The 12312-nt window shown below is 38.3% G+C and overlaps 1 long non-coding RNA gene and 1 pseudogene across 2 annotated transcripts in view; one reads left to right on the top strand and one right to left on the bottom strand.

Annotated features, from left to right (window-relative positions):
* The window catches only part of LOC137211123 (uncharacterized), a 409508-nt gene that overhangs the window by 257904 nt on the left and 139292 nt on the right, over positions 1–12312 (top strand). The window lies entirely within an intron of this gene.
* LOC137211282 (glycoprotein-N-acetylgalactosamine 3-beta-galactosyltransferase 1 pseudogene) lies at positions 5277–6332 on the bottom strand (annotated as a pseudogene).

The following is a 12312-nucleotide window of genomic DNA, read 5'->3' as shown; positions in this document are numbered from 1 at the left end:
GTTTAGGAAACGGAACACATTAGCATCTGATGCTAGAGCTTTCCTTTCAAAGTGAAATTAAGCTGAGTAATAATAACCTCCTCCCTTCTGCCTTCTTTAAATAAATACATTCGAACATAAAACCTTGCATTGTGGCATGAGGCTTACAGCTTCTTTTACCTTTAATGACACCAGGCAAACCACGGGTTAAGAATGATATGTTAATGAGAGAAGGGAGTAGAGGCAGCGCCAGGATGTAAAGAACTTTTATTCTTCATGATTGTGCGGAGAGTTTCCTTCACTTGTTAGCCTCCATGCATTTTTGTAACACATAAAAGACCATATGGACTTCCAATTGTAAAGGCACTTTGACTTGGGTGTTTATATTGCTTTGCCAAGAATTTACATTTCCTTAATGGTAGATTCAGCCTTCAGGGACTACTTCCTCTTTCCTCAGCCTACAAACCCAGAGACATTCTTTGATCATCTCCTATCCCTCTGACCCCTGAGCTCCTCTGCACACCCCTCTTTCTTGTTCCCTAAAAACTCTTGTTTATCCCCCTAGTTTAATTGAGAAATTGACCACTTAGATTTAAGTATTCTTCTCCAACCCATGTTCTGCTTTATTCCAATCTCTCAAACTAGATATCACCTATTATAGTTATATAGAACTAGTGTTCATTTATATTTACCCATATAGTTAAATCACACTTTTAACCAGTGTTTTTATGCATCAAATCTACACTCTAAAATCATTTTCCTCATTCCTGAAATGTGTCTTTCACAATTTGCTTAGTGAAAGTATGTTGGTGATAAAAACTTCTGAGTTTTAGATGTCAAAAATTGTAAAATTTCATTCTTGATTGGAATTTTGAATTTTAAGTTCTATTTTCTCTTAGAACATGACAATTATTATCTCACTGCTTTCTGGCTTTCTATCATTGTTGCCATCACTTAGTCAACGGTCAGCCTAATGGCTCTTCGCATTTGTCTTTTCTCCCTGAATGGTTTAAATTTATTTTTTCTTCAAAGTCCCTTCCCTTCAGTGTGAAATCTCTAGGTGTGGATTACCTTTTGCTTGTAATTTCTATGCTTCCTGGATCTGAAGTTTACTGTCTACTAGCTGGAAAACTTTCAGACACTATTTCTTTGAATAGTGCCCCTTAAAGTTGGTTTCCCCTTCTTTCCTTTTGGAAAATTAACTAAATGTATATTAAAATGTTTCTATTTTCTACACAGTTTTTAACATTTCTTTCACAGTTCCATGTCTTTTTCTCTCTGGACTGTATTCCGATATGTCTTTTTCTCTCTGGACTGTATTCTGATAGCTTTGAGGATATCTCTCCATCTATGTCTAATCCATTGAGTTGCAATTTTTCAATTGTAGTTTTCATTTCCAGGTATTCTTTTCATTATTTTTAAAACCTGTTGGTTTATTTCTTAAATGTTGCTCATGTTTTCATAATTGCCTTCCTAAAAGCATATTAAACATACTTATTCTATATTTTGTGAGTGATAACTCCAAAACCTGAAGTCTCTGTATTGTGTGTGTCAGTGCTCATTCATGGTACCAAGCTGCCCTGGGTATTTTATGATCTGTCACTGTGAGTCCCAAATTCTTTGAGGCCTAGGTTGAAGTTTGTTTGTTTTTCTTTAAAGGTTTGCGTTTTCTTCTGAAAATGCCTGAGGATAATAACAATCTTAGTCAACTATAAATTAAATACTTTTCTTGAGGATTTTGGGGATATATAGGTTTAACGAATATATACATCAAAACCACATGAGGCATGATTTGTAACTGAATTTTCAGGGAAAATTTTCCCCTTCTATCTAGAACTGAGGTTTAAAAGAATCAGGAATATTTTTTGACTCTTTACTTAGTGGAATATTTGTACACTTTTTACCTTTAAATATGGGTATAGCTTATAGGATCTCAGTTTCATGCAACAAAATTCATTGTCTTTTTCCCTATAAATTCCATCACCATTTCCCCCTAGTTAGGAATCTTCACTGCCCTTGACCCCTGTAATTCCCTCACTTTCCCACATCTATTGATGGTGATATGGCTTGCATTTTAGTCCCTGGACGTAGGGTTCTATCTCAATTTACCAAATGCAGACGAGCCCATAACACTGCTGATTTTCTTCTAGATGATCTGGTCCTGTGCGTATGCTTATTTTAAAAATCTGTGTTATACACAAAATGTTCTCAATACTTATTTTGAAATGAATAGATAAATGAATAGTGCAGTCCAATAAACAAAAGGTTTTCAAAGTCTACAACAAACAACAGTGGCTTGTTCATGATAAACTATAAGATCGTATCCTGTGCCAAATATAATATAAACTAATTATATGGTCACTGAAGGAATAAGTGCCCCATCATCATTTCTAAAACTTTTATTATTGTTATGGTATACTTGTCATTAGGATAAAAGTTATGTTGCAATTATGCAACCATTACGCTATTAAGTTATTCCCTCTCCCTCCTAGCTTTCGCTGTCTCAAACCATAAAACCATCTGGGAATCTCTTCTGGCACAAAACATACATTTGGGAAGAGCATGCAATTTTATTTTTGCTCATAAGCCATATAAATTCTATTCAGAGGATCTTCTATAACATCTCTACAGTTAGATTTCAACCTAAAAATAAATTCTTAAATATTAAATAGATCCGGTTGTTACTGTTTCTTAATGAATTAGTAACCAAACCCCCCTTTTACGACCAAAGGCACTATAATATCCTTGGGTTTTTAGGGTCAGACTCAAATACACTGCAACATATTTTGTTTATATTGGCAGTGCACATTTTTTGATACAATTAAACCCTGGAGTCGGCCACCCTCTCTGCTCTCAGGTGGAGTGTCCCTCTCTGTATTCTTTGGATCCTAAGTGTTTGAAGAGCACCTTATCTCTGAGAACATGGGTTTCAGGAATACATTGCCTGGATCTCCCACCCATTAGTTTTGCCCCATTATGATTCACCACCTGCAACATGGGATGATAAAGAAACGTATCACATAAGGTAATTATCATTTTTAACTGAATCAATACACATAAGGTGCTTAGAAGTGTGTCTAGCGCTGAACAAATTCCTTAATGTATGACTCGTAGTAGCAGCAGGAGTAATGTCTTAATTCCCGTGGATTTTAATACAGTTAGGGGCTCAATGTTTCAAGTCTAAATAGTTCCACAAGCTTCAAAATGTACAACTTTCCTCTGATTCTTCTACTGTTAGAAGAATGACACACCAACTTGATATTACTTGTGCAATCTTTTTCTCTGCTGAACACTGTTGTTATCCTTTGTCTATCATCTCAAATTCACATTTTGTTATTAATCTATTGCTGCTGTGTAATGTGTGGCATAAAATGACACATCTTTAATATCTCACGGTTTCAAAGGGTCAGGGTTCTGGACACAGCTTAGCTGGGTCCCCTGCTCCAGAATCTCTCACAAGGTTGCAAACAAGGTGTTTTTTTGTACCTTATTGAAGTATCGTTGATTTACAATGGTGTGTTACTTTCAAGTGTATAGCAAAGTGATTCAGTTATATATAGAGAGATATACATTCTTTTTCAGATTCTTTTCCCTTATAGGTTATTACAAGATATTGAGTATAGTTCCTTGTGCTATAGGTCCTTGTTGGTTATCTCTTTTATATAAAGTAGTGTGTGTATTTTAATCCCAAACTCCTAATTTATCCCTCCCCCTTTTCCCTTTGGCAATGATAAGTTTGTTTTCTGTCTGTGAGTCTGTTTCTGTTTTGTAAATAAGTTCATTTGTATCATATTTTAGATTCCACATAAAAGCCATATTACATGATATTTGTCTTTGTCTGACTTACTTCACTTAGTATGATCACCTCTAGGTCCATCCATGTTGCTGCAAATGGCATTATTTTATTCTTTTTAATGGCTGAGTAATATTCCATTGTATATGTACCACATCTTCTTCATCCATTCATCTGCTGATGGACAGTTCCGTTGCTTCCATGTCTTGGCTATTGCAAATAGTGCTGCAATGAATATTGGGGTGCATGTATCCTTTCAAATTATGGTTTTCTCTGGATACATGCCCAGTAGTGTGATTGCAAGATCATATCGTAGCTCTATTTTTAGTTTTTTAAGGAACTTCCATACCATTTTGACCAGGACTGGAGTCTGATTTGAAAGCCTGCCTGGAGAATTGTGTCTTCTCACTGTTCAACAACACATAGCATTTGTTTCAATTGGACATGCTTCATAGCCCTCTCAGAAATGAATTCCCATTTCAATATCCCTTTATTCAGTAATCAATTCCCAAATACCTACTCTGTTCTTGTATGAGATGTTACGAAGTCATTCTGCCAGCTTGACTTGGAAAGCATCTTGCCACTTCTGGAACATGGCCCTACCCCCCAAGTCTTAGCCATTCCTCCACCCCTCACAGAACGTCTTGTCTGCATTCTCCAGACAACAGTACTTGTTCCTTCTTCTTACCTCTCATCTTACGTTTAGAACCACACATTTTGGCAGTGAGATTTTCTCCGATTTGTTCATATTGGTCATATGGAAATAGGTATTAATGGAATAACAAATAACTTGAATGTAAAATCCATGCCTTATTTTTGACTTGCACAACCCCCAGCACAGATCTTGGAAATTTGGTACAAATAATAATAACTATTATTAGTAAGTGATTATCTAATTGAATCATTTTTCACCATGGAGATCTTGTTATTTAGTATTAGAAAAGTAATGCTGTGTTCTGGTAGGATCTTGGAAAACACCGATAGGATTTTTATTTTGAATTGTGGTTTCCTGAATGCACCTTTAGAACAAGTGCCTTTTTTATTCTTTATTCTGGAAGAAATACTACCAATTATAAGTTATCACTGCAATTACAGATTCAAGGCTTGAGTTTACAAATAACACTGAGCAAAAATATTTCCTTCTAAAATACTTTAAGGACAGGTTTTATTTAGCATTGTGTATATGTTACAAAATGGTGTGATGAAGTTTTAGCAAATTTAACTAGTTTGGTTAAACAATAATACACATGGTCAGGAAAAGGAAACAAAATCTCTAGTTCCTCAATGTGGCCAAAGCCCATTTTAACATACTGCACAGTGTATTTAAAGCTTCAGTCGACAGTCATACATAAGAAAGATTTATGGTACTATACCATGGAATGTTCACTTAGAAGAAGTGCTCCCTGAGGTTCCAAGATCCTACAACAGAAACGCAGAAGACTTTATTCAGTGTAATGCTGAACACTTTATGTCTCCATTCACTCATGTTTTTCCTCCTAGAGTTTTATAATTTTTCCTTTGGATCTTCATGTTTGTATGCCTCACTGTTTCCTTTAGTCTAATCGCAGGCAAGGTAGATCGCTGTCTGTAAACACAACCATGTGGATGAAGATGGTAAACAAGGTATTCTAACACATACACTGCTGTGGAGTCAACATAGTGAAGATAAACTGCAAGTTCAAAACAGCAAACAGGACCCTCTGCAGGAGGATAATAGGTGTAGCCCCAGCACCAAAAGTTTCTGGTGAGATAAACTTTCAGTGGTGTTCTGGTCCAAAAGATGGAAAATTTCTTTTCCAGTGGGGTCCTTAGAATCCCTGCTTCTACATTCGTGATTTCCATGTGTCTCCCCAGGGCTGTGTCCCATGGAAGAACTGTGTGTACATCTGTCTGTCTTGGCTGCATCAACACATTTCAACGCTCCTTTGCTTGGTACATCTCCTGCTTCTTCACTCATGTAGCCCTACCTTATATAGGGCTTAAGTCTTCTCCCTAAGTGTATGGGTTCTTCAGGGTTAGTCTGCCAGAAGCCATCTCAGGTTCTCTTGTATGACACAAGCATCGTCACCTGATGTCAAGAACCAATCAGTATCTTCTAGTCAAAGCTCAGGAATGCACTGAGAAGCTTTCATTTTTTCCCAGTAGAATTGGCCCCTGCCTTCTTTGGTGTTTAATCCCACAGTAAGGAAGTCTGTATTTCCTTCTGAACTCATGAACAACACTTTAGTCCAATGCTGGGCCCAAGTAGATTTGACATGTTTGGTTCTTTTCTTTAGATTTTTGAAGCCAGGTCATCATAACCCAGCAAAGATTTTTAACCCTCCAACAAGAGTTGTTCAGCTCTGTCTGCGTTCTCACCTGCACGCCAGCTGGCACCTGTGTTAAAGCCCATCTCTCTTTCTAGATGCTTGCGCCCCTTATCATGAAGCTCATTGTGAAGAATAGGCTGTGGGTCACCCCACTCTCCCGAAATCATATTAAATAGCTGAGAATATAAGGGAAAGCTGACTGCTGACCCACAGAGGAAGGAGAAGACACTTAGCCAAGACCTGGAGGCCATTCCCAAAGGCGTGTCTCCTAAAATCTGCAAAGGAAGTCAAGGGACCATGAAAATACACCGTGCTTATCCTTTATCCCATCTCTTCCGGATAGGGCCCCCTCCTGAAAAGCAGGCGCAGGAGACGGGCAGGAGGCTGGAAGCACTCGGTTCACCTGCTCCCTGGAAACTGACAGCACAGGGACCTATCTTGCCCTCTGGGGGCGACATTGCCCTCCCAGTGTCACTCCTCCTGGCAGCGGAGAAGGAGGTGGAGGTTGACTCAGGGATGCCTGGTCACTTGTGGCCTGTTTCAGCTTCAGCAGCAACTCTCCAAGGGCTTCGCCATCCACGCGCTCGGATGGACAGGTGCGTGGTCCACAGGGCTCCCTCCCCAGCATCCTCGCAGTGAGCTCCCCACCCCGTGCCCATCGCGCCCAGCCAGACCACAGAGCAGCCGCCCCGGGTAGGGACTCTAATGAGAAATCTCGACACCGATTCTGATAACATGTTCCTTGGATGTATAGTGCATTTGGAACAGAGGATGAATACATACATCTCTTTTTTTGCTCCCTCTTGAAACTGCTCGAAAGCTACAGTGAAGAGATATTTTAAAAGAAATAAACAGAATTATTAAGGAAAACAAATGTTAGAAGAGAAAAGAGCAACACCGTTTTCGAAGATGTAAGGCAAATAGTGAAAAGTTTTCTTAATAGACCCAAGATGACAAAATACTGTTGGGGGTGGAGGTGGGGAGTGGAGTGGCAGTGGGTTGAGAGCCAAAATGAGATAGAATGAAACATTTCCAGCAGGTTTTCGAATTTCCAAGACTACTAGTATTAGCTGGTCACTCCACAGAGAGAGAAGGGTGATTATGTAGAATGAGATCGAAAGGGGAGAAATAAAACTAAAGTTGTGGAGGAAACTTTCTGATGTCCTAAATCTCTTCTTCCACTGAACTCCCAGACACTTATCCTCCATGCAGGATGTCAGAGGAATTTTTTTTGCAAAAGAAAACGACTCTAAGAGAAGACTCCTGAGGATACTGATTGTCAGTTCCCCATCAAATGGCCTGGCTGAATCACCACTTGGAGAAGATGGTAGGGGACATACACTTGGAACCTCTAAACAGCTTCTTACTTTGCCTCCTTACAAGGAGCAGAATCAACGGAGTCAACCAGAGCCTCTCAAACAAGAGGTTTGAAGTAAAGGGAAAACAAAACAAAGAAAGAAAAAAGAAAGAAAGAGAGAGAGAGAGAGAGAAGGAAGAAAGAGAGAAAGAAAGAAAAAGAAAGAAAGAAAAAGAGAGAAATGGAGAAAGAATTTAGAGGAAATAGGGACTCACCAGGGAGTAGAAAACTTCAAAAATACTAAAACACTACCCTGGATATCCTCAGACAGATAAGAAAATATATTGAAAGCTTGAAGTAAGAAAAATATACTAGAAAAAAAGAGCAATCTGAAAGCTACACACACACATTCATACATCACACACACACACACACACACACACACACACTAAATATCTTGGGGAAATTAACTCAAGAGAGCAGAAGTAAAACTCAGTAGAAGTTTTGGAAGATAAAGTTGAAAAAAAAAAAGCTCCAGTAAGTAGGGCAGAAAGACAAAGATGGAAAACACGAGAAAATATTAAAATAAAAATTATTCTAATTTAAGTTCTAGAAATTCACAAAGAGTAACAGAGAGAACAGACATGAGAGCACCATGAGTTAGATAATTCATGGAAACTTGCTAAAGAGAAAGGGCATGAGTCTAGATTAGAATGGCTTTCTAAGTGCCCTGTGTACTGACTGGAGGGTACGTGCCTCCTAGGTCCTGGGAACAGTCAGCCAGTGTTCCCTGAGTGCCATGTGCAAGGAAGACCATGTTCAAAGTTGAACACAGAGAGGAAAGAGTCAAATCTTTCAGTAATCGATAGGCATCAGTGATGGCTCAGGCTTTTACTGGGGTAGATGGGAAACGACTGCTGTGTTTTGAGTAGAGAAATGACATCGTCTGTTAGTTTAACTTGATCAATCCGAGAACAACAGAAAAGAAGGCAAAGAGAGAGCAAACCTATCCATTTGTAGCACTTGTGATAAGGTAGAGATGAGGAAAGGAAGGGGTTTTGACCTGGGTGGTAGCAGCAAAGGTGAAGAGAGTGGTGGGAACCTGTATTTAAATTTAATATTTAAATATAATTTGGAGGTAAAGCTAATAGGATTTGCTGCTAGATTGAATGCAAGGTAACCCTACGACAAAATTTTTACTAGTGGTAGAAACAGAGTTGGTTTTTCTTTCCTTTCTTTTCTCTTTTTTTTTGGGGGGGGGGTGGGGGTGGGGGTGAGGGTGTTGTTTTCAACATGGTGAGCTCGAAATGTAGATTAGACATCCGGGAAGAAACGTTCAACAGGCAGTTGAATCTAACACTCTGGGATTCAGAGGAAGAACTCAGACAGTAGATATAAACGGGAAGCATGCGATGAGGTGACATCATGAGGGGTTTGAGTGCGAATAGAAGACAGCCCTGGGCTTACCAGCATTTAGAGGTCAGAGAGAGGAGTCAAGTTCGTGAAAGCAGACTGAGAAAAAAAAGGCTAGAACACCAGGTGTTTCCTGGAATCCAAGCGAAGAAAATGTTTCAGGGTGCAATTATGTCAAATGTTGATATTCAAGTCAGATGGAGAACAGGAATTAGTCTTCTTGTTAATGGCTTGCAAGCAGGGTGAGAATGCAGTCCTGATTGAGGAGGGTTCAAGAGAAAACGTGAAGAGTTCAGTTGAAGAGAGTGAGTCTGTTCAGACAATACTTGGTGTAGATTTGCCTTAATGGTGGGTTGCGGGGGAGGGAAGGGGGGAGGAGTAGAGAATTGCAGAAGAAATGTGGGAACGGATGCTAAATGTATTAAGAGAGGGATTTTTCTTTTTGAAAATGATAGAAAAAGTGTTTGATGCTAATACTGATTCAGTAGAAATGCAGGGAAGGGAGAAGAGCTACAGCAAATGCCAAGTGTGGGCCAGAAGGATGTGTCAGCAGGAGGAAAGCAGGAAGTACTAGGAACCCAGGTGGCACATCTGTCTTTACAGGAGACGAGGTGGAGGCATGGCAGACGTGGGGTCGATGTGTCATATCTGAGAGCTGGGGGAAGGCCTCTCTCCTACTTGTGTCAATTTTCTCAGGAAAATAGAAGCAAGGTGGGGAGAAGATGTTAGAAGCTTGGAGCAGGGGAACATTTGAAATGGTGGTTGCATGGGCGTGGGAAAGTGAGTGGGCCAAGTCACCTTGACCTGAGTTTTGGGTAGAATGTAGAGTAATAGAGACACCAGCACTGAGTACTGATCAGACCCAAAGTAGACTCTGAGCTCATCAGGAGAAAACGTTGAAGAGGAAGGTCCATGTGTGTGAGAGAAGGCAAGGAGAGAAAACAGAGCTAAGTAGAAAAGAACCATAGCAGAAGGTTAATAGATACTAACGCACATGCAATTTGTATAAAAAGAGGTGAATTCTCAACGAACCAGATTCAAGAGCTAAGTGGTTTCCTGTTAAAAGGACTGCATTTTATTTCTAGAGCTGGTGGAACTACTTAATTCTTTATATGCATGAATAGCTTTCATATAAATCACATTTGAAAATATTTACTATTTGAAATATTGAAGAAGGAATAGGAAAAGGGAGAAAAAAAGTACATGCCCATTTGTGTGTGTGTATGTATATATGTATAGATAAGCTGTACAGTTAGCTGCTTGAATAAATAACGCATGTATTTATTTGTTTACACTTCATGGCCTTCTTAATGCCAAAAAGGATCTGCGATGTAAGCAGATTTGCCATCTCTATAATGAAGCATCGTCACAATTAATAGTGTGTAGCTGTGCATTTCAGGGAACAGTAGTTTCAGCTAGACTAACCCACTTAATTATTAAAACATGGCATTAAAACTAAGATTTTTTTCCTTGTGAAAGTCATCTGACAACTCATGAATCAAATAGTTAGAGCTGAAAAACAGCAGTGACAAATGCAGAGAACAATGCAGTTTTCTCGTCTCTCATTTACGAAATCTTACATGTTGTCAACAAATTTCCCCTGATTAACATATCAAGGCCTTAGTTATTATCATCTTTTAACAAGAAGGTTATACACGTGAAGTTGTATGAATTAAACCCCACCTCCCAACCCCCATCAAACCATTGTTCATGCCCAAGAAAGTAAAATTTGAAAACCATTACGTTTGTTGGAAAATGGTTATCGAATGTGCCATGATCTTTGGGAGAACAGAGGTCTGCACTTATAAATCAAGCTTCAGCCCTGACTTTGACTTTGGTATCCTGGTCAGGTCCAGCCTTGGGGTGGACTCCCCAGGTCTCCAATGTTCCTACAGACATGGGTTCCTGGGACCATCACCTCATGCTTAGGACTGGGGAGAATGTCCAGCGTTTCTGCACATGCCTAGAACATGATTAAGAGTAGATTGCTAAATATTGTCATGGGCCACAACTGTTTTTACTTTGCAAGCATTCTGAGAGTACGAAAAAAGAGCTGATTTAATCTTCATAGCATTCACTGTGGTTTATTGTCTACCCGGAGTCTCAGTTATAACTTCAAACCAAGAACAAGGTCCTCGTGCACGTGACATCCAATGAGCCGTGAAAGGAACGAAGTACATTCACTGCCCTGGAGAGATTCCAGCAGCTTCTCCACATGAGATCCGTATATAACAGATGGGACCAGGGTGACTGATTTAATTAGAATATTTTAATAGCAGGATGGTGAACATTGTACAGCTCTATCACTTAGGAGAAGGGCCATTAAATTCACCGAAGTAATTGTTTCATTGGGAGGATATGTCAAATAAAAAAATATCTACATGTAATATATATATTTAATTTGAAGGGAATTTCAGATGATTATGAAAATGAAGTCATTATATAACATATGATGGTTATCTAAATCTTTATGAGAAGTGAACCTTTAAAGCTGCTCAAATATTTATCTTGTCTTATTAATTGAAGTATCCTGCTGCTTTAAGGTCCTTTTGACCTCGTTACTGTTGTCTTACAGACTTTACCATGATACATGAGAAGGGGAAGTAGCCTTTTCAGTGTGTTCAGAAAATAGACAGTTTTGAGACATAAAAGGCCGTTTACACAGTATACAGCATTTGTCTAAAGTTAGTGAACTCTCTAAAGGAATTAGTAACACAAAAACACAATTCTTAGAGGAAGATAGCATCCTGAACTATGCTCTGAATAAATTCTACAGAAGCAGAAAACAAATTAATGTCTTTTAATTACTGTTAGTTAAACATAAAATTTTTGAAGGTTTTTATTGAAAAAAATTACTATTAGTCTAAATTTATATTTACATCACTAAGGATATGCACATTCAAAAAATTTTTATCTTCTAAACCTGGTGGATAATGTATTACATATTAACTCCCAGATAGTATCTATCATTCTATTTTGAACAAATCCTATATTTCATTTAATATAATATAGCAAGTCTTCCTGTGGTAATGAGCGGTTGGTGTAACACAAGGCTTAGCACCATGGCGCTTAATGAAAATTGAATTAAAGTGATAATAGAACTGATGTCAGTTAGCCTTAGTAGAATCTATTGTTCAGTTTCTGTTCAAGCAGCAATGAGAAAAATGCCCCTTTTTATTTAAAAGGTCTCAGTCTTATGTATACCTGATAGAATTTTTAAAATTTTGTTTGCAAATCAAAATAATCAATTAGGTTTAAGGGGAAGATAAAATGAGATATCTACTATGCCTATATGTTTGTCTATCTATGCATCTCAATATTTATGTAGCAAAGAACAGTTTTCTTTTGATAAAAAGAGGAATAGCATATTTATTTGCATAGTAATAATGTTTCATACTTTATCTTCTTGAAATAATCTATTTAATTCATGCATTTATTTTTAAATAACTGGTATATTCATTCATCACTCTTTTATTTAAGACATAATGGTAAATGCTTAGTATTAAATACCAGAGACAAGT

This window comes from Pseudorca crassidens, chromosome 18, assembly GCF_039906515.1.
Source record: "Pseudorca crassidens isolate mPseCra1 chromosome 18, mPseCra1.hap1, whole genome shotgun sequence".
Taxonomy (NCBI): domain Eukaryota; kingdom Metazoa; phylum Chordata; class Mammalia; order Artiodactyla; family Delphinidae; genus Pseudorca; species Pseudorca crassidens.
The sequence above is the reverse complement of the archived record's forward strand: the minus strand, read 5'-3'. Positions and strand labels throughout refer to the sequence as shown.